This window comes from Arachis hypogaea, chromosome 18, assembly GCF_003086295.3.
Source record: "Arachis hypogaea cultivar Tifrunner chromosome 18, arahy.Tifrunner.gnm2.J5K5, whole genome shotgun sequence".
Taxonomy (NCBI): Eukaryota; Viridiplantae; Streptophyta; class Magnoliopsida; order Fabales; family Fabaceae; genus Arachis; species Arachis hypogaea.
The window spans coordinates 78,906,271-78,931,847 of record NC_092053.1 but is presented as its reverse complement, the minus strand read 5'-3'; the positions used below and the strand labels follow the sequence as shown (position 1 = coordinate 78,931,847).

General features: G+C 40.2%; 1 non-coding gene across 1 annotated transcript; it reads right to left on the bottom strand.

Annotated features, from left to right (window-relative positions):
- Positions 1 to 800: 800 nt before the first annotated feature.
- LOC112773538 (small nucleolar RNA R71) lies at positions 801 to 908 on the bottom strand. Its single transcript, XR_003188084.1, has one exon. It is a non-coding gene; the product is annotated as a small nucleolar RNA R71 (small nucleolar RNA).
- Between the last annotated feature and the right edge of the window lie 24,669 nt (positions 909 to 25,577).

Here is a 25,577-nt window from a genome sequence, read left to right as displayed (position 1 = left end):
AAAAACAAAAACATTTTTCTTTTCTTTTAAGTAATATTCGAATATTCTCTCTCTCTCTCTCTCATCTCTTTCTATTTATTTTATTTATTTACTAACACTTCTCTTCTACTCATAATTCAAACCCTCTCCCTCTCTCTGTGTTCGAATTTCTTCTTCTATCTCATTCTTTTATTCTTCTATTCTTATACTCACATAAAGGAATATCTATACTGTGACATAGAGGATTCCTCTGCTTTTCTATTCTCTTCTTTTTCATATGAGCAGAAACATGGATAAAGACATTCTTGTTGAAGCTGATCCTGAACCTGAAAGGACTCTGAAGAGGAAGCTAAGAGAAGCTAAGGCACAACACTCCAGAGAGGACCTTACAGAAATTTTTGAAAAAGAAGTAGACATGGCAGCCGAACCCAACAACAATGGTGGAGATCCAAGGAAGGTGCTTGGTGACTTTACTACACCAACTTCCGACTTCTATGGAAGAAGCATCTCAATTCCTGCAATTGGAGCAAACAACTTTGAGCTTAAGCCTCAATTAGTTTCTCTAATGCAGCATAATTGCAAGTTTCATGGACTTCCATTGGAAGATCCTCATCAGTTCTTAGCTGAATTCTTGCAAATCTGTGACACTGTTAAGACCAATGGGGTTAATCCTGAGGTCTACAGACTTCTACTTTTCCCCTTTTTCTGTAAGAGATAGAGCTAGGATATGGTTAGACTCACAACCTAAAGTAAGCCTGAACTCTTGGGAAAAATTGGTCAATGCTTTCTTGGCCAAATTCTTTCCACCTCAAAAGTTGAGAAAGCTTAGAGTGGAAGTCCAAACCTTCAAACAGAAGGAAGGTGAATCCCTCTATGAAGCTTGGGAAAGATACAAGTAATTGATCAGAAGGTGTCCTTCTGACATGCTTTCAGAATGGAGCATCTTATGTATATTCTATGATGGTCTGTCTGAATTGTCCAAGATGTCATTGGACCACTTTGCTGGTGGATCTCTTCATCTGAAGAAAACCTCTGCAGAAGGCCAGGAACTCATTGAGATGGTTGCAAATAACCAGTTCATGTATACTTCTGAATGAAATTTTGTGAATAATGGGATGACTCAGAAGAAAGGAGTTCTTGAGATTGATACTCTGAATGTAATATTGGCTCAGAATAAAATATTGACTCAACAAGTCAATATGATTTCTCAGAATCTGACTGGAATGCAAGCTGCATCCGACAGTACTAAGAAGCCTCCTCTAAAGGAGAAACTTATGACCCTGAGAATCCTGCAATGGAAGAGATAAATTACATGGGAGAATCCTATGGAAACACTTACAATCCTTCATGGAGGAATCATCCTAATTTCTAATGGAAGGATCAACAGAAGCCTCAACAAGGCTTCAATAATAATAATGGTGGGAGAAATAGGTTTGGCAATAGCAAGCCTTTTCCATCATCTTCTGAGCAACAGACAGAGAATTCTAAGCAGAGCCTCTCTGATTTAGCAACCATAATCTCTGATCTATCTAAGACCACTCTTAGTTTCATGACTGAAACAAGGTCCTCCATCAGAAATTTGGAGGCACAAGTAGGTAAGCTGAGTAAAAGAGTTACTGAAACTCCTCTTAGTACTCTCCCAAGCAATATAGAAGAGAATCCAAAGAGAAAGTGCAAGGCCATCAATATAACCAAAGTGGCTGAACCTATAGAGGAGGAAGAGGCAGTGATTTCCAGTGAGGAAGACCTTGCTGGACGTCCACTAACCATTAAGGAGTTCCCTATTGAGGAACAAAAGGAATCTGAGGCTCATACAGAGACCATAGAGATTCCACTAAACTTACTGTTGCCATTCATGAGCTCTGATGAGTATTCTTCCTTTGAAGAAGATGAAGATATTGTTGAAGAGCAAGTTGCTCAGTACCTAGGAGCAATCATAAAGCTGAACGCCAAGTTATTTGGTAATGAGACTTGGGAGGATGAACCTCCATTGCTCATCAATGAACTGAATACCTTGGTTCAGCAGAAGTTACCTTAGAAGAAACCGGTTCCCGAAAAGTTCTTAATACCTTGTACGATAGGCACCATGACCTTTGAGAAGGCTCTGTGTGACCTGGGGTCAGGAATAAAGCTCATGCCACTATCTGTAATGGAGAAACTAGGGATCTTTGGGGTACAAGCCGCAAGAATCTCACTAGAGATGGCATACAAATCAATGAAATAGGTTTATGGACTTGTAGAGGATGTCTTAGTGAAGGTTGAAGGCCTGTACATCCCTGCTGACTTTATAATCCTAGACACTGGGAAGGATGAGGATGAATCCATCATCCTTGGAAGACCCTTCCTGGCCACAACAAGGGCTATGATTGATGTGGACAGAGGAGAGTTAGTCCTTCAATTGAATGAGGACTACCTTGTGTTTAAGGCTCAAGGATCTTCTTCTGTAACCATGGAGAGAAAGCATGAAAAGCTTCTCTCAATACAGAGTCAAACAGAGCCTCCACACTCAAATTCTAAGTTTGGTGTTGGGAGGCCACTATTAAGCTCTGATTCTCTATGAAGCTCTCTAAGAGCTCACTGTCAAGCTATTGACATTAAAGAAGCGCATATTGGGAGGCAACCCAATGTTATTTAATTATATTTATTTTTATAGACATTTTTTTTCCATTGTCATGTTATGTTTTCTTTAGGTAGATGATCATGTAAAATCACAAAAACAACTGCAGAATTAAAACGGAATCAAAAACAACATCGAAAACAGCACACCGTGGAGGACAGGCTTACTGGCATTTAAACGCCAGTAAGGATAGCAGAATGGGCATTTAACGCCCAGTCTGGCAGCATTCTGGGCGTTAAACGCCAGAAATGGCAGACAGACTGGCGTTAAACGCCAGAAAAGGGTGTCTGGCTGTCTGGCTGGCGTTAAACGCCAGAATTAGCAGACAGACTGGCGTTTAACGCCAGAAAAGGGTGTCTGGTTGGCGTTAAACGCCAGAAAGGGCATCAGCCTAGCGTTTAACGCCAGAAAAGGTAGCAGAGATGGCGTTAAACGCCAGAAACGGCACACAGAGGGCATTTAAACGCCAGAAAAGTGTAGGGACCAGAATTCCCTGACACCTTAGGATCTGTGGACCCTGCAGGATCCCCACCTACCCCAACTCACTCTCTCTCCTCTTCACACCTCTCCATAACACTCTTCCCTGATACCATTCACCTATCAAGTCCTACCCTCATCCCCATAATCACTTCACCACTCACATCCATCCACTATTTCCCAAAAATCCATCATAAAACCCCACCTACCTCACCATTCAAATTCTAAACATTTTCCTTCCAAACCCAACCCCCTCTTACACGAATTTCATCTCTCTCTTACCTTATAAATACCTCTCCTTACCACCTTCAATTTCACACATCATAAACACTTAAACCCCCCTTGGCCGAAACCAAGACCCCCTTTATCTCCTCCATTTCTTCTTCTTCTACTCCTTTCTTTCTTCTTTTGGTCGAGGACAAGCAAACCTTTTAAGTTTGGTATGGGAAAAAACTCTGTTTTTTATTTTTCCATAACCATTAATGGCACCTTAAGGCCAGAGAAACCTCTAGAAAGAGTAAAGGGAAGGCAATTGCTTCCACCTCCGAGTCATGGGAGATGGAGAGATTCATCTCAAAGGTCCATCAAGACCACTTCTATGAAGTTGTGGCCAAGAAAAGGGTGATTCCCGAAGTCCCTTTCATGCTAAAAAAGAGTGAATATCTAGAGATCTGATGTGAGGTTCAGAGAAGAGGTTGGGAAGCTCTTAATAACCCCATCCAATAAGTCGGAATCTTAATGGTTCAAGAGTTCTATGCTAATGCATGGATCACTAAGAACCATGGATCACTAAGGACTGCAGATGCTATTGGATTCTAACCTCCCTGCACTCGAAATGGATTTTCTGGAGCTATAGAAACCCAATTGACGCGCTCTTAATTGCATTGGAAAGTAGACATCCAGGGCTTTCCAGCTATATATAATAGTCCATACTTTGCCCAAGTGTTGACGATGCAAACTGGCGTTCAAACGCCAAGTTCCTGCCCTATTCTGAAGTTAAACGCCAGAAACAGGTCACAAACTAGAGTTAAACGCCACAAACAGGCTGCAACCTGCGCGTTTAACTCCAAGAGAAGTCTCTACACGTGAAAGCATCAATGCTCAGCCCAAGCACACACCAAGTAGGCCCGGAAGTATATTTCTGCATGATTTACTTATTTTCTGTAACCCTAGTTACTAGTTTAGTATAAAAACTACTTTTAGTGATTTATTTTAGATCTCTAGATCATTTTTGAGACTTTTATCATTGTACATGTTTAGGGGCTGACCATTCAGCCATGCCTAGACCTTTTTCACTTATGTATTTTCAATGGTAGAGTTTCTACACCCTATAGATTAAGGTGTGGAGCTCTGCTGTTCCTCATGAATTAATGCGAAGTACTATTACTTTTCTATTCAATTAAAGCTTATTCTTATTCCAAGATATTCACCCGCACTTCAACCTGATGAATGTGATGATCTGTGACACTCATCATCATTCTCACCTATGAACGCGTGCCTGACAACCACTTCCGTTCTATCTGCAATAGCTTGAACGTGTATCTTTTAGCCTCCATTCCAAAAGATTGGAGTCTTCGTGGTATAAGATAGAATCAATTGGCAGCATTCTTGAGATCCAGAAAGTCTAAATCTTGTCTGTGGTATTCCGAGTAGGATCTGGGATGGGATGACTGTGACGAGCTTCAAACTCGCGAGTGTTGGGCATAGTGATAGACGCAAAAGGATCAATGGATCCTATTCCAACATGATCGAGAATCGACAGATGATTAGCCGTGCTGTGACAGCGCATTTGGACCATTTTCACTGAGAGGACGGATGGTAGCCATTGACAACGGTGATCCCCAACATACAGCTTGCCATGGAAAGGAGTACGAATGATTAAATGCAGACAGTAGGAAAGCAGAGATTCAGAAGGAGCAAAGCATCTCCATACGCTTATCTAAATTTCTCACCAATGAATTTACAATAGTATTTCTATCTTATCTTCTATTTTATTTATATTTTAATTATCAAAACCTCATTACCATTTGAATCTGCCTGACTGAGATTTACAAGATGACCATATCTTGCTTCAAGCCAACAATCTCCGTGGGATCGACCCTTACTCATGTAAGGTTTATTACTTGGACGACCCAGTGCACTTGCTAGTTAGTTGTGCGAAGTTGTGAAGAAGAATTGAGATTACGATTGTGTGTACCAAGTTTGTGGCGCTATTGAGATCACAATTTTGTGCACCAACTGGGCTATCATGATCCATAGTATCATGAATGGAGAGGAAGTAGAAGTTCATGAGATCATACCTCTAGAACTATACAAGGTGGCGGACAAGCCCTCCACTTTGGCAAGGTTAGCCTTCCCTCATCTCATCTGTAACCTATGCAATTCAGCTAGAATTGTCATAGAGGAAGACATCCTCATTGAAGAGGACAAGCCCATCACTAAAAAGAGAGTGGACCAAACAAGAGAGACCGCTCATGGACCTCAACAAGAGCATGAGGAAGTCCCTCATCAAGAAATCCCTGAGATGCCTCAAGGGATGCATCTCCCTCCACACAACTATTGGGAGCAACTCAACACCTCTTTAGGAGATTTGAGTTCTAACACAGAGCAACTAAGGATGGAGCACCAAGAGCACTCCATTATCATCAATGAAATCAGAGAGGACTAAAAGGCCATGAGAGAGGAGCAACAAAGGCAAGGAAGAGACGTAGAGGACCTCAAGCACTCCATAGGATCTTCAAGAGGAAGAACTAGCCGCCGTCACTAAGGTGGACCCGTTCTTCAATTTTTTTGTTCTTATTTTTTCTGTTTTTCGTTTCTATGCTTTTAGTTTTGTCTATGTTTGTGTCTTCATTACATGATCACTAGTGTCTATGTCTTAAAAGCTATGAAAGTTCTATGAATCCTTCACCTTTCTTAAATAAAAAATGTTTTCTGAAAAAGAAAAAGAAGTACATGAGTTTCGAATTATATCTTGAAAATAGTTTAATTATTTTGATGTGGTGGCAATACTTTTTGTGTTCTAAATAAATGCTTGAACAGTGCATATTTTTTATAGTGAAGTTTATGAATGTTAAAATTGTTGGCTCTTGAAAGAATAATGAAAAAAAGAGAAATGTTATTGATAATCTGAAAAATCATAAAATTGATTCTTGAAGCAAGAAAAAGCAGTGAAAAATACAAAGCTTGTGAAAAAAAATGGCAAAAACTAAAGAAAAAGAAAGAAAAAAGAAAAAGCAAGCAGAAAAAGCCAATAACCCTTTAAACTAAAAGGCAAGGGTAAAAAAGATCTAAGGCTTTGAGCATTAATGGATAGGAGGGCCCAAAGGAATAAAATCCTGGCCTAAGCAGCTAAATCAAGCTGTCCCTAACCATGTGCTTGTGGCGTGAAGGTGTCAAGTGAAAAGCTTGAGACTAAGCGGTTAAAGTCATGATCCAAAGCAAAAAGAGCGTGCTTAAGAACTCTGGGCACCTCTAACTGGGGACTCTAGCAAAGCTGAGTCACAATCTGAAAAGGTTCACCCAGTTATGTGTCTGTGGCATTTATGTATCCGGTGGTAATACGGGAAAACAAAATGCTTAGGGTCACGGCCAAGACTCATAACGTAGCTGTGTTCAAGAATCAACATACTAAACTAGGAGAATCAATAACACTATCTGAATTCTGAGTTCCTATGGATGCCAATCATTCTGAACTTCAAAGGATAAAGTGAGATGCCAAAACTGTTAAGAAGCAAAAAGTTACTAGTTCCGCTCATCTAATTAAAACTAATCTTCATTGATATTTTTGAAATTTATTGTATTTTCTCTTTTTTTATCCTATTTTGTTTTAAGTTGCTTGGGGAGAAGCAATAATTTAAGTTTGGTGTTGTGATGAGCGGATAATTTATACGCTTTTTGGCATTGTTTTTACATAGTTTTTAGTATGTTTTAGTTACTTTTTATTAGTTTTTATCCAAAAATCACATTTCTGGACTTTACTATGAGTTTGTGTGTTTTTTTGTAATTTCAGGTATTTTCTGGCTAAAATTGAGGGATCTGGGCAAAAGTCTGATTCAGAGGCTGAGAAAGGATTGCAGATGCTGTTGGATTCTGAGCCTTCTGCACTCGAAGTGGATTTTCTTGAGCTACAGAAGCTGAATTGGCACGCTCTCAATTGTGTTGGAAAGTAGACATCTTGGGCTTTCCAGAAATATTTAATAGTTCATACTTTACCCGAGATTTGATGGCCCAAACTGGCGTTCAAGCCAGCCAGAGACCCTTTTCCGGCGTAAAACGCCAGAACTGGCACCAGAACTGGAGTTAAATGCCCAAACTGGCATCCAAGCTGATGTTTAACTCCAGAAAAGACCTATGCACGTGTAAAGCTCAATGCTCAGTCCAAGCACACACCAAGTGGGCCCCGAAAGTGGATTTCTGCACTATCTGCACTTAGTTACTTATTTTCTGTAATCCTTAGTAACTAGTTTAGTATAAATAGCACATTTTACTATTGTATTCTTATCTTTTTATCTAGCTGGAGACTTTTATGTTACATTTGGGAGGCTAGCCATTCGGCCATGCCCAGACCTTTTTCTCTTATGTATTTTCTACAGTGGTGTTTCTACACCTCATAGATTAAGGTGCGGAGCTCTGCCGTTCTTCATGAATTAATGCAAGTACTATTGTTTCTCTTTCAATTCACGCCTACTTTTCTCTAAGATATACTCTCGTACTTAATTCAGTTAAGTTAGAATGAAGGGGTGACCCATGACAATCACCCACTATCATCGTTACTCGCTTAGCCAAGATCCGCGTGCCTAACAACCACAAATGGTCTACATGATGTTCAACGTAGTCATTAGATGACAGCCGGAGTATATTCTCTTAGGTCTCTGATCCACGGACCGATTCCGTGAGGTTAGAACCTTTGTGGTATAGGCTAGAACCAATTGCCAACATTCCTGAGATCCGGAAAGTCTAAACCTTATCTGTGGTATTTCGAGTAGGATCTGGGAAGGGATGACTGTGACGAGCTTCAAACTCGCGAATGTTGGGCGCAGTGACTATGTGAAAAAGGATAGAGAGATCCTCTTCCGACACAAGTGAGAACCGACAGATGATTAGCCGTGCGGTAGCTATACCTGGTATTTTTCATCCGAGATGAGAAATCCGATAGTAGATTAGCTGTACAGAAACTTTACTTGGACCATTTTCACTGAGAGGATCATACAGCTTGCCATGGAAGGGAGCACACATGATTGGATGAAGACAATAGGAAAGCAGAGGTTCAGAAGCAACAAAGCATCTCCAAACGCTTATCTAAAATTCCTACCAATGAATTACATAAGTATCTTTATTTTATTTTATGTTTTATTTATCTTTTAATTATCAAAACCTCATAACCATTTGAATCCGCCTGACTAAGATTTACAGGATGACCATAGCTTGCTTCAAGCCGATAATCTCCATGGGATCGACCCTTACTTATGTAAGGTTTTATTATTTGGACGACGCAGTGCACTTGCTGGTTAGTTGTACCGGAGTTGTGAAAAGTGTGATCACAATTTCGTGCACCAGTATGTCATGGTTATTAATTAAAGTTATGACTACCATTTCTTTTATTTGCCTTGACCGACTAACGGAGGTTCGCATGTTGCAGGCGAAGCGGCGGAAGATGGTGAGATGTTAGAATAGACTTTAGTTTTAGAGAGTCGGTGACATCTGCAATCAAAAGCTACACTGTCTCTAGAGGAGTTGATTACAATGTGTATAAGTCTGAGCCACAGATATTCTATGCAAAATGCAAGGGTTATGGTGCATAGTGCGATTGATTTATCCGAGCTAGCTTGATTGGAAAGAAAGGTTATTGGGAGATCAGGAGATAGAATGGCAAACACATGTGCACCATGGGAAAGATTTTCACAAGATCATGCCAAGTTGGACTCCCACACCCAAACAAAAAGCAGAACGAAGGGCCCATCCATTTCTTTACAACTGTATCGTGATGCACTACATAACGACCTTTACAGATGTGCCAGACTAGCTGCCCCCAACTATATAGTGAAATGTGGTAAAAATCTCAAAGTAGAGGCAAAAACTTCGATTTCAAAGAATTCGTCGACTTATCTGGAAATACAGCTGTTCCGAGCACGTAGAAAATGTGAGCCTGGACGTACCACTCGATGGACTTCTGCGTGTCACACAGTTCCATGTCTCTGCATCGTCGGACCCATACGAGATTTACTTTACCCAATACGTGTCACTTCTCGCTGGTTATCTCCTCAATTTCTTATGCTCCTTCCATTTTGCTAGCTTCCTTTCTAATCTCGAACTCATTCATGCCATATAAAGCCTGAAATGCTTAACACACAGATCACGGCATCGAATGGAATAAAGGAGAATTAAAATGCATAATTAAAAGTCTCTAGGAAGCAGTTTTCAATCATGTAATAATTTCAGGAAGGAAATATAAATGCATGCTAAATTAATGAATAAGTGGGTAAAGATCATGATAAAACCACACAATTAAACACAATATAAACCATAAAATAGTGGTTTATCAAAGACCACACTAAGTTTCATGAATGAAACAAGGTCCTCCATTAGAAATTTGGAGGCACAGGTGGGTCAGCTGAGTAAGAAGATTACTGAAACTCCTCCCAGTACTCTCCCAAGCAATACAGAAGAAAATCCCAAGAGAGAGTGCAAGGCCATAACCGTGATCAACATGGCCGAACCTGGAGAGAGTGAGCAGGACATGAGTTCCAGTGAGAAAAGCCTCATGGGATGTCCTCTGGACAGAATGGAGTTTCCCTTTGAGGAACCAAAGGAATTTGAGGCTCATACAGAGACCATAGAGATTCCATTAAACTTCCTTCTGCCATTATGAGCTCTGATGAATATTTTTTCTCTGAAGAGGATGAAGACATCACTAAAGAGCAAGTTGCTAAGTATCTAGGAGAAATCATGAAGCTGAATGCCAAGTTATTTGGTCATGAGACTTGGGAGGATAAACCCCCTTGTTCACCAATGAACTGAATGCATTAATGAGGCAGACATTACCTCAGAAGAAACCGGATCCCGAAAAATTCTTCATACCTTGTACCATAGACACCATGACCTTTGAGAAGGCTCTGTGTGACCTGGGGTCAGGGATAAACCTCATGCCACTCTCTGTAATGGAGAAACTGGGAATCTTTGAGGTACAAGATGCAAGAATCTCACTAGAGATGGTAGACAAATCAATGAAACAGGCTTATGGACTAGTAGAGGACGTGCTAGTGAAGGTTGAAGGCCTTTACATCCCTGTTGATTTCATAATCCTAGACACTGGGAAGGATGAGGATGAATCCATCATCCTTTGCAGACCCTTCCTAGCCACAGCAAAAGCTGTGATTGATGTTGACAGAGGAGAGTTGGTCCTTCAGTTGAATGGGGACTACCTTGTATTCAAGACTCAGGGTTCTCCTTCTGTAACCATGGAGAGGAAGCATGAAAAGCTTTTCTCCGTACAGAGTCAAACAAAACCCCCACATTTAAAGTAAGTTTAGTGTTGGGAGGCCATAACCAAACTCTAAGTTTGGTGTTGGGAGGCCACAACCAAACTCTAAGTTTGGTGTTAAGAGGCCCTAACCTTGCTCTGATTATCTGTGAGGCTCCATGAGAGCTCACTATCAAGCTATTGATATTAAAGAAGTGCTTGTTGGGAGGCAACCCAATTTTATTTAATGATATCTACTTATTTTCAATTGTTATTTTATGTTTTCTTTAGGTTGATGATCATGTGAAGTCACAAAAACAACTGAAAAGTTAAAAACAAAATGAAAAACAGCATTAAAAACAGCTCACCTTGGAGGAAGAGCTTACTGGCGTTTAAACGCCAGTAAGAAGAATCAGACTGGCGTTTAACGGTAGAAAGAAGCATCAAGCTGGCGTTAAACGCCAAAAACAGGGTACAGCTTGGCGTTTAATGCCAGAAACAAGCAGCAATCTGGCGTTTGACTCGTTAAACTCCAGAAACAGGGTACAGCTTGGCGTTTAATGCCAGAAACAAGCAGCAATCTGGCGTTTGACGCCAGAATTGCACTCTAAGGGCGTTTTGCACGCCTAAATAGAGCAGGGATGATAAGTCCTTGACCCCTCAGGGTCTGTGGACCCTATAGGATCCCACCTACCCCACATCTTCTTCTCTCCTCTTCACACATTTTCATAACATTCTTCCCCAAAATAACCTCCACCAATCACCTCCATTACTCCTTCAAAACCATCATACAACCCACCTACACCTACCCACTCAAATTCAAACCATCATTCTTTCCTTTTCACACATCATAACCACCTAATTCCTCCTTGGCCGAACCACTCACCCTCTCCATCCCCTCCATTTTCTTCTTCTTCTACTCTACTCTTTCTTCTTTTGCTCGACGACGAGCAAACCTTCTAAGTTTGGTGTGGTAAAACCGTTGCTTTTTGTTTTTTCATAACCATTTGTGGCACCTAAGTCCAGAGAAACCTCTAGAAAGAGGAAAGGGAAGGCAAAAGCTTCTACCTCTGAGTCATGGGAGATGGAGAGATTCATCTCAAAGGTCCATCAAGACCACTTCTATGAAGTTGTGGCCAAGAGACATCCTCATTGAAGAGGACAAGCCCATCACTAAGAAAAGGATGGAGCAAACAAGAGAGCCCACTCATGGACCTCAACAAGAGCATGAGGAAATTCCTCATCATGAAATCCCTGAGATGTCTCAAGGGATGCACTTTCCTCCACAAAACTATTGGGAGCAAATTAACACCTCCCTAGGAGAATTAAGTGCTAACATGGGATAACTAAGGATGGAGCACCAAGAGCACTCCATCATTCTCCATGAGATTAGAAAAGATCAAAGAGCTATGAGGGAGGAGCAACAAAGGCAAGGAAGAGACATAGAGGAGCTCAAGAGCACCATTGGTTCTTCAAGAGGAGGAAAACACCACTCTCACAAAGGTGGACCCGTTCCTTAATCTCCTTGTCTATTTATTTTTTCTGTTTTCATTTACTATGCTTTATGTTTATTTATGTTTGTGTCTTTACTACATGATCACTAGTGTCTAAGTGTCTATGTCTTAAAGCTATGAATGTCCTATGAATCTATCACCTTTCTTAAATGAAAAATGTTTTAAACCACAAAAGAACAAGAAGTACATGATTTAGAATTCATCCTTGAAATTAGTTTAATTATTTTGATGTGGTGACAATACTTTTTGTTTTCTGAATGAATGCTTGAACAGTGCATATTTTTGAATTTGTTGTTTATGAATGTTAAAATTGTTGGCTCTTGAAAGAATGATGAAAAAGGAGAAATGTTATTTGATAATCTGGAAAATAAAAAAAATTGATTCTTGAAGCAAGAAAAAGCAGTGAATAAAAAGCTTGCAGAAAAAAATGGCAAAAATAAAAGGAAAAAAAAGAAGAAAAAGAAAAAGCAAGCAGAAAAAGCCAAGAGCTCTTTAAACCAAAAGGCAAGAGCAAAAAGCCAGTAACCCTTTAAACCAAAATGCAAGGGTAAAAAGGATCCAAGGCTTTGAGCATTAATGGATAGGAGGGCCCACAGGAATAAAATCCTGGCCTAAGCGGCTAAATCAAGCTGTCCCTAACCATGTGCTTGTGGCGTGAAGGTGTCAAGTGAAAAGCTTGAGACTGAGCGGTTAAAGTCGTGATCCAAAGCAAAAAAAAGAGTGTGCTTAAGAACCCTGGACACCTCTAATTGGGAACTCTAGCAAAGCTGAGTCACAATCTGAAAAGGTTCACCCAATTATGTGTCTGTGGCATTTATGTATCCGGTGGTAATACTGGAAAACATAGTGCTTAGGGCCACGGCCAAGACTCAAAGTAACTGTGATCAGGAATTGACATACTGAGTTAGGAGAATCAATAACAGTATCTGAATTCTGAGTTCCTATAGATGCCAATCATTCTGAACTTCAAAGGATAAAGTAAGATGCAAAAACTGTTCAGAGACAAAAAGCTACTAGTCCCGTTCATCTAATTGGAGCTAAGTTTCATTGATATTTTGGAATTTATAGTATATTCTCTTCTTTTTATCCGATTTGATTTTCAGTTGCTTGGGGACAAGCAACAATTTAAGTTTGGTGTTGTGATGAGCGGATAATTTATACGCTTTTTGGCATTGTTTTTACATAGTTTTTAGTATGATTTAGTTAGTTTTTAGTATATTTTTATTAGTTTTTAAATAAAAATCACATTTCTGGACTTCACTATGAGTTTGAGTGTTTTTTTGTGATTTCAGGTAATTTCTGGCTGAAATTGAGGGACTTGAGCAAAAATCTGATTCAGAGGCTGAAGAAGGACTGCAGATGCTGTTGGATTCTGACCTCCCTGCACTCGAGATGGATTTTCTGAAGCTACAGAAACCAATTGGCGCACTCTCAATTGCGTTGGAAAGTAGACATCCAGGGCTTTCCATCAATATATAATAGTCCATACTTTGTCCGAGTTTTGACGATGCAAACTGGCATTCAAATGCCAACTTCCTGCCCTATTCTGGAGTTAAACGCCAGAAATAGGTTGGAAATCAGAGTTAAACGCCAGAAACAGGCTACAACCTGGCGTTTAACTCCAGAAAGAGTCTCTACACATGAAAGCTCAATGCTCAGCCCAAGCACAAACCAAGTGGGCCTGGAAGTGGATTTCTGCATCATTTACTTATTTATGTAAACCCTAGGTTACTAGTTTAGTATAAAAACTACTTTTAGTGATTTATTTCACATCTTTTGATCATTTTTGAAACTATTTTTGTATCACTTTTGATCTCTTGATCACGTTTAGGGGGCTGGCCATTCGGCCATGCCTGGACCTTCATCACTAATGTAATTTCAACGGTAGAGTTTCTACACCCCATAGATTAAGGTGTGGAGCTCTGCTGTTCTACATGAATTAATGCAAAGTACTATTGTTTTTCTATTCAATTCAAGCTTATTCTTATTCCAAGATATTCACTCACACTTTAACCTGTTGAATGTGATGATCGGTGACACTCATCATCATTCTCACCTACGAACACGTGCCTGACAACCACTTCCGTTCTATCTGCAATAGCTTGAGTGTGTATCTCTTAGCCTCCTGGTTCATGATCAGAGTCTTCGTGGTATAGGCTAGAATATTGGCGGCCATTCCTGAGATCCGGAAAGTCTAAACCTTGTCTGTGGTATTCTGAGTAGGATCTGGGAAGGGATGACTGTGACGAGCTTCAAACTCGCGAGTGTTGGGCATAGTGACAGACGCAAAAGGATCAATGGATCCTATTCCAACATGATCGAAAATCGACAGATGATTAGTCGTGTGGTGACAACGTATTTGGACCATTTTCACTGAGAGGACGGACGGTAGCCATTGACAACGGTGATCCCCCAACATAAAGCTTGCCATGGAAAGGAGTATGAATGATTGAATGAAGACAGTAGGAAAGTAGAGATTCAGAAGCAACAAGCATCTCCATACGCTTATCTGAAATTCTCACTAATGAATTACATAAGTATTTCTATCTTATTTTATATTTTATTTATATTTTAATAATCAAAACCTCATAACCATTTAAATCTACCTGACTGAGATTTACAAGGATGACCGTAGCTTGCTTCAAGCCGACAATCTCCGTGGGATCGACCCTTACTCACGTAAGGATTATTACTTGGATGACCCAGTGCACTTGCTGGTTAGTTGTGCGAAGTTGTGAAGAAGAAGTGATATTATGAACGTGCGTACCAAGTTTTCGGCGCCGTTGAGATCACAATTTCGTGCACCAGTCGTCACCACATGAGGGGTGTGTGGGTGCTGGCTCTGTGGGCTCTAATAGTGTAGGAGCCTATGGCTCTGCCTGTATAGGGGCCTGGGGATCTACAGACTGCTCAAGCTAAGGCTCCTGGTGCTGGGACTCCTGGTGCTGATCCTTTGCCTGTGCATCCTCCTCCTGCTCATTCGCCTCCTCCTCAGAGGCTCCGATTGTGTGTCAGGCTCAGAGGGGATGTCAGTATGGCCCGACCTGATCATCAGCTTTAGATGCTCATAGAGTCGCTTATTGCGACGCTCAGACCGCTCATAATGTCACTGGTTGTAGCACTCCATCTGATCCAGGCACTCAAATAGGTGATGCAGTAGGTGGTATATGGGCTGTGAAGCGGGTGATGGTGCTGTGGATGTGGGGGGTGCAGTAGGTGCTAAAGGGGCTGCAGAGGATGTGGCTGCGTCAGTGAAAGCAGTAAGAGAAGGAGGTCTGTGGCCCAGAGCTTCGAACCTCTTGCCGTGTGGGGTGATCTTCCTACAGTCGGCAGCTGGGGACTTCTCATCCTCAGGCTCCCAGGGTACCTCAGCCCGGCGGCCCTTCTGGGTAATCAGATAGGGGAATGGCAGAGTGCCTCGAACGTGAACCCTAGCCATGTACTGTCATATGAACCGTGGAAGGTACACGTCCTTACCTTCCATAACACACCAAATGAGAATTATCATAGCAGCTGGCACCTTAGTCTCGTGAGTGCTCGGCATGACATAGTTGCTCAGGATTTGTTGCCATAGCCGAGTCTCATCATTAAGATATATGATTTTGATGCCCTTTTGGATTTACCATCAACTTACCCATAACCCAGGGAACAGTAGGATCAATGGCTATGGTGTGCCTCACAGCATCCCAGTCAAAGCTCATAAACCTCATGGATTCCTCAGCCTTCTGATAACCATCTGGCTCGTCTGATTTAGGCTGGAATGGAGGATATCCTCAATGGCCTCCTCAGTAACTAAAATCTGTTTTCCTCTTAGTTGCACTGCATCCAGGGTTGTCTTGTAATAGTTGCAGTAGAATTCCTGGACCCAGGATGCATTAACCTCAGTCAAATTCCTCTCTACAAAGAACCAGCCTCTCTGTTTGATCTGCTCTATAGTGTACTGTTGTAATTAATTTGGTATTCTGAGGGTCTTTTCCAAATATAGGTGCCTCTTAGTCGCAAAGACCTCATATTTCAGTTCACAGTAGCGATTTGCAAACTTGATTAGATCAGTCGTAGGTACTAGTTGATCCACTTTTTCCTGCGGAGTGAAGTTCTTCTCACGCCAGGAATCATCATGCAGAATATCTGATAGAGCCATAGATGATTGGCCTCTTTTCCTCTTATCCGTGGTGGCCTTAGCTTTGCCTTTCCCTTTTGGATCAGACATCCTAAAAAAACAGGGTTTCCAGGATATAATATATCAAACCAAAGCAGAAAAATAGGAAGGCAAATAGTAAGCAAGCAATTCAAGCAGTTAACTGATGAGCGGATAATTTATACGCTTTTCGGCATTGTTTTTACATAGTTTTTAGTATGTTTTAGTTACTTTTTATTATATTTTTATTAGTTTCTCTTCAAAAATCATATTTCTGGACTTTACTATGAGTTTGTGTGTTTTTCTGTAATTTCACGTATTTTCTGGCTGAAATTGAGAGACCTGAGCAAAAATCTGATTCAGAGGCTGAAAAAGGACTGCAGATGCTGTTGGATTCTGACCCTCCTGCACTCGAAGTAAATTTTCTTGATTTACAGAAGTCCAATTGGTGCGCTCTCAATTGCGTTGCAAAGTAGATTTGATGGCCTAAACCGGCGTCCAAATCTAGCCTAAAACTTTCTGGCGTAAAACGCCCAAACTGGCACCAAAATTGGAGTTAAACGCCCAAACTGGCACCCAAGCTGTCGTTTAACTCCAGGAACAGCCTATGCACGTGAAAGCTTCAATGCTCAGCCCAAGCACATACCAAGTGGGCCCCGAAAGTAGATTTCTGCACTATCTGCACTTAGTTACTCATTTTTTGTAAACCTAAGTTACTAGTTTAGTATAAAAACTACTTTCAGAGATTTAGTTTAGATTATCTTTTACAGACTTCATCATCTTTTGACCATTGTTCACATTTGGGGGAGGCTGGACATTTGGCCATGCCTAGACCTTTTTTACTTATGTATTTTCAACGGTGGAGTTTCTACACCCCATAGATTAAGGTGTGGAGCTCTGCTGTTCTTCATCAATTAATGCAAGTACTATTGTTTTTCTTTCAATTCACGCCTACTTCTTCTCCAAGATATACTCTCGTACTTAATTCAGTTAAGTCAGAATAAAGGGGTGACCCGTGACAATCACCCAATCTTCATTACTCGCTTAGCCAAGATCCGCGTGCATGACAACCACAAAGCGGTCTACATGATGTTCAACGTAGTCATTGGACGACAGCCGCAGTATATTCTCTTGGATATCTAATACACGGACCGAGTCCGTGAGATTAGTATCTTCGTGGTATAGGCTAGAATCATTGGCAGCATTCTTAGGATCCGGAAAGTCTAAACCTTGTCTGTGGTATTTCGGGGATTGTTCGAGTTTGGACAACTGACGGTTCATCTTGTTGCTTAGATTTTGTAATTTTATTTTATGTTTAAGCTTTTTATTTTTATTTTCAAAAAAAAAAAAATAAATAAAAAAAATTGTATTCTTCAGAATTTTTAAGAATGAATTCTAGAGTTTCATGAGATATGTTGAAGCCTGGCTGGCTGTGAAGCCATGTCTAATCTTTTGGACCGAGGTTTCCACTTTCCATTAGAGAAAGGACATGTTTGTAATTGTTATGCTGAAGCTTGGCTGGCCATTTGGCCATGTCTAATTCTTTTGGACTAAAGCTTTAGACTAACATTGCACAAAACCTGTAATTCTTCTTAAAAATTTTGTATCTCTTTATTTTCTTTTTTCCAAAATAATTTTCGAAAAATACAAAAAAATTAATAAATCATAAAAACCAAAAAATTTTGTGTTTCTTGTTTGAGTCTTTTGTCAAATTTTAAGTTTGGTCTCAATTGCATATTTTTAATTTTCCTTAAATTTTCGAAAATTCATCATGTGTTCTTTCTTGATCTTCAAGTTGTTCTTGATGATTTTCTTTGTTTGATCTTTACATTTTCTTGCTTTGTGTCTTTTCTTGTTTTTCATATGCATTTTCGAATTATTAGTGTCTAAAATTTAAAAATTTTTAAGTTTGGTGTCTTGCATGTTTTTCTTTTCTTAAAAATTTTCAAAAATATGTTCTTGATGTTCATCATGATCTTCAAAGTGTTCTTGGTGTTCATCTTGACATTCAAAGTGTTCATGCATGCATTAGTTGTTTTGATTTCAATTTCTGATATCTTGTGTCATTTTGTTATTTTTCTCTCTCCTCATTAAAAATTCAAAAATAAAAAATAATGTCTTTCTCCTATTTTGCTCATAAATTTCGAAATTTTGGGTTGACTTAGTAAACAAATTTTTAAATTTAGTTGTTTCTTGTTAGTCAAGTCAAAATTTCAATTTAAAAATTTTATCTTTTCAAATCTTTTTGAAAAATCAAATCTTTTTTATTTTTCTTAATATTTTCGAAAACTTTAAAATTGATTTTCAAAATCTTTTTCTTAATTTTATTTCATAATTTTCGAAATTATTGCTAACATTTAATGTTTTGATTCAAAAATTTTAAGTTGTTACTTGCCTATTAAGAAATGATCAATCTTTAAATTCTAGAATCATATCTTTTAGTTTCTTGTTAGTCAAGTAATCAACTTTAATTTCAAAAATCAAATCTTTTTAATTTCCTTTTCAAATCTTTTTTTTTCTAACTTCTTATCGTTACAAAATTGATTTTCAAATCTTTTTCAATTAACTACTTGACTTTTTGTTTTAATTTTAAAAGTTTACTATTTTTTATCTTTTTCAAAATCACCTAACTACTTTTCTCTCTCTAATTTTCGAAAACCACTAACAACTTTTTCAAAATTCTTTTTAATTAACTAATTGTTTTAAATTTTAATTTAATTTTATTTCTTTTAATAAATTTGAATACTAACTAATAGTTAAAATAAAAACAAAAATATTTTCTTTTCTTTTAAATTAAAATTCGAGTACTCTCTCTCTCTCTCTCATCTCTTTCTATTTATTTTATTTATTTATTAACACTCTTCTTAAAATTCGAACCCTCCCCCTATCTCTGTGTTCGAATTCTTCTTCTTCTCCCTTCTTCATTCTATTCTTCTTTTCTTCTACTCATATAAAGAAATCTCTATACTGTGACATAGAGGATTCCTTTTCTTTTCTGTTCTCTTCTTTTTCATATGAGCAAGAACAAGGATAAGAACATTCTTGTTGAAGCTGATCCTAAACCTGAAAGGACTCGGAAGAGGAAACTAAGAGAAGCTAAAGCACAAAACTCTGGAGAGGACCTAACAGAAATTTTCGAAGAAGAAGAAGTTATGGAAGCCGAAAATAACAACAATAGTGGAGATGCAAGGAAGACACTTGGTGACTTTACTGCACCCACTTCTGACTTCTGTGGAAGAAGCATCTCAATTCCTGCAATTGGAGCAAACAACTTTGAGCTTAAGCCTCAATTAGTTTCTCTAATGCAGCAGAATTGCAAGTTTCATGGACTTCCATTGGAAGATCCTCATCAGTTCTTAGCTGAATTCTTGCAAATTTGTGACACTGTTAAGACCAATGGGGTTAATCCTGAGGTCTACAGACTTATGCTTTTCCTTTTTGTTGTAAGAGACAGAGCTAGGATATGGTTGGACTCACAACCTAAAGAAAGCCTAAACTCTTGGGAAAAGTTGGTCAATGCCTTCTTGGCCAAATTCTTTCCACCTCAAAAGTTGAGCAAGCTTAGAGCGGAAGTCCAAACCTTCAGACAGAAGGAAGGTGAATTCCTCTATAAAGCTTGGAAAAGATACAAGCAATTGATCAGAAGGTGTCCTTCTGACATGCTTTCAGAATGGAGCATCATATGTATATTCTATGATGGTCTGTCTGAATTGTCTAAGATGCCATTAGACCACTCTACTGGTGGATCTCTTCATCTGAAGAAGACGCCTGCAAAAGCCCAGGAACTCATTAAAATGGTTGCAAATAACTAGTTCATGTATACTTCTGAAAGAAATACTGTGAATAATGGGATGACTCAGAAGAAAGGAGTTCTTGAGATTGATACTCTGAATGCCATATTGGCTCAGAATGAAATATGGATTCAGCAAGTCAATATGATTTCTCAGAATTTGACTGGAATGTAAGCTGCATCCGGCAGTACTAAAGAAGCTTCATCTGAAGAAGAAGCTTATGATCCTGAGAATCCTACAATGGAAGAGGTGAATTACATGGGAGAATCCTATGGAAACACCTACAATCCTTCATGGAGGAATCATCCTAATTTTTCATGGAAGGATCAGCAGAAGCCTAATCAAGGCTTCAATAATAATAATGGTTGGAGAAATGGGTTTGGCAACAGCAAACCTTTTCTATCATCTTCTGAGCAACAGATAGAGAATTCTAAGAGGAGCCTCTCTGACTTAGCAACCATAGTCTCTGATCTATCTAAGGCCACTCTCAGTTTCATGACTGAAACAAGGTCATCCATTAGAAATTTGGAGGCACAAGTGGGTCAACTGAGTAAAAGAGTTACTGAAACTCCTCCTAGTACTCTCCCAAGCAATACAGAAGAGAATCCAAAAAGAGAGTGCAAGGCCATCAATATACCCAACATGGCCGAACCTGGAGAGAGTCAGAAGGCAATGATTTCTAATGAGGAAGACCTTAATTGACGTCCACTGACCCCTAAAGAGTTCCACATTGAGGAACCAAAGGAATCTGAGGCTTATATAGAGACCATAGAGATTCCACTGAACTTACTGTTGCCATTCATGAGCTCTGATGAGTATTCTTCCTCTGAAGAGAATGAAGATAGTATTGAAGAGCAAGTTGCTCAGTATCTAGGAGCAATCATGAAGCTGAATGCCAAGTTATTTGGTAATGAGACTTGGGAGGATGAACCTCCATTGCTCATCAATGAACTAAATACCTTCATTCAACAGAAATTACCTCAGAAGAAACCAGATCCCAGAAAGTTCTTAATACCTTGCATCATAGGCACTATGACCTTTAAGAAGGCTCTGTGTGACCTTGGTTCAAGTATAAACCTCATGCCACTATCTGTAATGGAGAAACTAGGGATCTTTGAGGTACAAGCTGCAGGAATCTCACTAGAGATGGCAGACAATTCAAGGAAACATGCTTATGGACTTGTAAAGGATGTCTTAGTAAAGGTTGAAAGATTTTACATCCCTGCTGATTTCATAATCCTAGATACTAGGAAGGAAGAGGATGAATCCATCATCCTTGGAAGAACCTTCCTAGCCACAGCAAGAGCTGTGATTGATGTGGACAGAGGAGAGTTAGTCCTTAAATTGAATGAGGACTACCTTGTGTTTTAGGTTCAAAGATCTTCTTCTGTAACCATGGAGAGGAAGCATGAAAGGCTTCTCTCAATACAGAGTCAAGCCGAGCCCCCACACTCAACTTCTATGTTTGGTGTTGGGAGGCCACCATCAAGCTCTGAATCTCTGTGAAGCTCTTTAAGAGCTCACTGTCAAGCTATTGACATTAAAGAAGCATTTATTGGGAGGCAACCCAATGTTATTTAATTATATTTATTTATATTCTATTGTTATTTTATGTTTTCATTAGGATGATGATCATGTGAAGTCATAAAAACAACTGCAGAATTAAAGCAAAAACCAAAAACAGCATAAAAAATAGCACACCCTGGAGGACAGGCTTACTGGCATTTAAACGCCAGTAAAGATAGTGGAATGGACGTTTAACGCCCAGCCTGGTAGCATTCTGGGCGTTAAACGCCAGAATGGGTAGCACTCTGAGCGTTTAACGCCAGAAAAGGGTGTTTGGCGTCTGGCTAGCGTTAAACGCCAGAAATGGCAGATAGACTGGCATTTAACACCAGAAAAGGGTGTCAGGCTGGTGTTAAATGCCAGAAAGGGGCAGCAGAATAGCGTTTAATGCCAGGAAAGGTAGCAGAGCTGGCGTTTAACGCCAGAATTGGCACACAGAGGGCGTTTGAACGCCAGAATGGTGCAGGGAGCAGAATTTCTTGACAGCTCAGGATCTGTGGACCCCACAGGATCCCAACCTACCCCACCTCTTCTTCTCTCCTCTTCACACCTTTCCATAACACTCTTCCCCAAATACCCTTCACCTATCAAATCCTACCCTCTTCCCCATATTCACTTTACCACTACTACCCTCAATCTCCTCAATTTCTTCTTCTACTTTTTTCTTTCTTCTTTTGCTCGAGGACGAGCAAACCTTTTAAGTTTGGTGTGGAAAAAGCTCTATTTTTCTATTTTTCCATAACCATCAATGGCACCTAAGGCCGGAGAAACCTCTAGAAAGAGGAAAGGGAAGGCAATTGCTTCCACCTCCGAGTCATGGGAGATGGAGAGATTCATCTCAAAGGTCCATCAAGTCCACTTCTATGAAGTTGTGGCCAAGAAAAAAGTGATTCCCGAAGTCCCCTTTATACTAAAAAAGGGTGAATATCCAGAGATCCGACATGAGATTCGAAGAAGAGGTTGGGAAGCTCTCACCAACCCCTTCCAACAAGTCAGAATCTTAATGGTTCAAGAGTTCTATGCCAATGCGTGGATCACTAAGAACCATGATCAAAGTATGAATCCAAACCCAAAGAATTGGCTCACAATGGTTCGGGGGAATTACTTGGATTTCAGTCCGGAAAATGTGAGGTTGGCATTTAACTTGCTAATGATGAGAGGAGATCCTCATCCTTTCACTAGAAGGGTCAACTTTGATCAAAGGTTGGACCAAGTCCTTAGGGACATTTGTGTGGAAGGAGCTCGATGGAAGAGAGACTCAAGAGGCAAGCCGGTTCAACTAAGAAAGCTTGACCTCAAGCCCGTGGCTAGGGGATGGTTGGAGTTCATCCAACGCTCTATCGTTCCTACTAGCAACCGATCTGAAGTTACAATAGACTGGGCTATCATGATCCATAGCATCATGAATGGAGAGGAAGTAGAAGTTCATGAGATCATACCTCTAGAACTCTACAAGGTGGCAGACAAGCCCTCTACTTTGGCAAGATTAGCGTTCCCTCATCTCATCTATAACCTATGCAATTCAGCTGGAATTGTCATAGAGGAAGATATCCTCATTGATGAGGACAAGCCCATCACTAAGAAGAGGATGGAGCAAATAAGAGAGCCCACACATGGACCTCAACAAGAGCATGAGAAAATTCCTCATCAAGAAATTCCTGAGATACCTCAAGGGATGCACCTTCCTCCACACAATTACTGGGAGCAAGTTAACACCTCCTTAGGAAAACTGAGTTCTAACATGGGGCAACTAAGGATGGAGCACCAAGAGCACTCTATTATCCTCAATGAAATCAGAGAGGACCAAAGAGCCATGAGGGAGGAGCAACAAAGGCAAGGAAGAGACATAGATGAGCTCAAGCACTCCATAAGATCTTCAAGAGGAAGAACTAGCCACCATCACTAAAGTGGACCCGTTCTTTATTACATGATCATTAGTGTTTAAGTGTCTATGTCTTAAAGTTATGAATGTCATATGAATCCTTCACCTTTCTTAAATGAAAAATGCTTTTATTTGCAAAAGGACAAGAGGTACATGGATTTTAAATTCTATCTTGAAATTAGTTTAATTATTTTGATGAAGTGGCAATACTTTTTGTTTTCTGAATGAATGCTTGAACAGTGCATATTTTTGATATTGTTGTTTATGAATGTTAAAATTGTTGGCTCTTGAAAGAATAAAGAAAAAGGAGAAATGTTATTGGTAATCTGAAAAATCATAAAATTGATTATTAAAGCAAGAAAAAGCAGTGAAAAGCTTGTGGAAAAAAAAGAAAAAAAAAGTGGCAAAAAAAAAAAAGAAAAAAAGAAAGAATCAATAACCCTTTAAACCAAAAGGCAAGGGTAAAAAGGATCCAAGGCTTTGAGCATTAATGGATAGGAGGGCCCAAAGGAATAAAATCCCGGCCTAAGCGGCTAAATCAAGCTGTCCCTAACTATGTGCTTGTGGCGTGAAGGTGTCAAGTGAAAAAGCTTGAGACTGAGCGGTTAAAGTCGTGGTCCAAAGCAAAAAGAGTGTGCTTAAGAGCTCTGGACACCTCAAACTGGGGACTTTAGCAAAGTTGAGTCACAATCTGAAAAGGTTCACCCAGTTATGTGTCTGTGGCATTTATCTATCCGGTGGTAATACTGGAAAACAAAATGCTTAGGGTCACGGCCAAGACTCATAAAGTAGCTGTATTCAAGAATCAACATACTGAACTAGGAGAATCAATAACACTATCTGAATTCTGAGTTCCTATAGATGCCAACCATTCTGAAGTTTAAAGGATAAAGTGAGATGCCAAAACTGTTCAGAAGCAAAAAGGCTACAAGTCCCAATCATCTAATTGAAGCTAATCTTCATTGATATTTTTTAGATTTATTGTATTTTATCTTCTTTTTATTCTATTTTGTTTTTAGTCACTTGAGGGGTGTGTGGCTGCTGGCTCTGTGGGCTTTGGTAGTGTAGGAGCCTGTGGCTCTGCCTGTATAGGGGCCTGGGGCTCTGCAGACTGCTCAAGCCGAGGCTCCTCGTGCTGGGACTCCTGGTATTGATCCTCTGCCTGTGCATCCTCCTCCTGCTCATCCGCCTCCTCCTCAGAGGGCTCCGATGGTGTGTCAGGCTCAGAGGGGATGTCAGTATGGCCCGACCTGATCATCAGCTTCAGATGCTCATAGCGTCGCTTACTGTGACGCTCAGACCGCTCATAATGCCGCTTGTTGCGGTGCTCCATCTGATCCAGGCGCTCAAAGAGGCGATGCACTAGGTGGTAGATGGGCTGCGAAGCGGGTGATAGTGTTGTGGATGTGGGGGGTGCAATAGGTACTGAAGGGGCTGCAGAGGATGTGGCTGCATCAGCGGAAGCAGTAAGAGAAGGAGGTCTGTGGCCCAGAGCTTTGAACCTCTTGCCGTGTGGGGTGATCTTCCTGCAGTCGGCAGCTGGGGGCTTTTCATCCTCAGGCTCCCAGGGTACCTCAGCCCGACGGCCTATCTGGGTAATCAGATAGGGGAATAGCAGAGTGCCTCGAACGTGAACCCTAGCCATGTACTGTCGGATGAACCGTGGAAGGTACAGGTCCTTGCCTTCCATAACACACCAAATGAGAATTATCATAGCAGCTGGCACCTCAGTCTCGTGAGTGCTTGGCAAGACATAGTTGCTCAGGATTTGTTGCCATAGCCGAGCCTCATCATTAAGATATATGATTTTGATGCCCTTTGGATTTACCGTCGACTTACCCATAACCCAGGGAACAGCAGGATCAATGGCTATGGTCCGCCTCACAGCATGCCAGTAAAAGCTCATAAACCTCATGGATTCCTCAGTCTTCTAATAACCATCTGGCTCATCTGATTTAGGCTGGAAATGGAGGATATACTCAATGGCCTCCTCAGCAACTAAAATTTGTTTCCCTTTTAGTTGCACTGCATGCAGGGTTGTCTTGTAATAGTTGCAGTAGAATTCCTGGACCCAGGATGCATTAACCTCAGTCAAATTCCTCTCTAGAAAGAACCAACCTTTCTGTTTGATCTGCTCTGTAGTGTACTGTT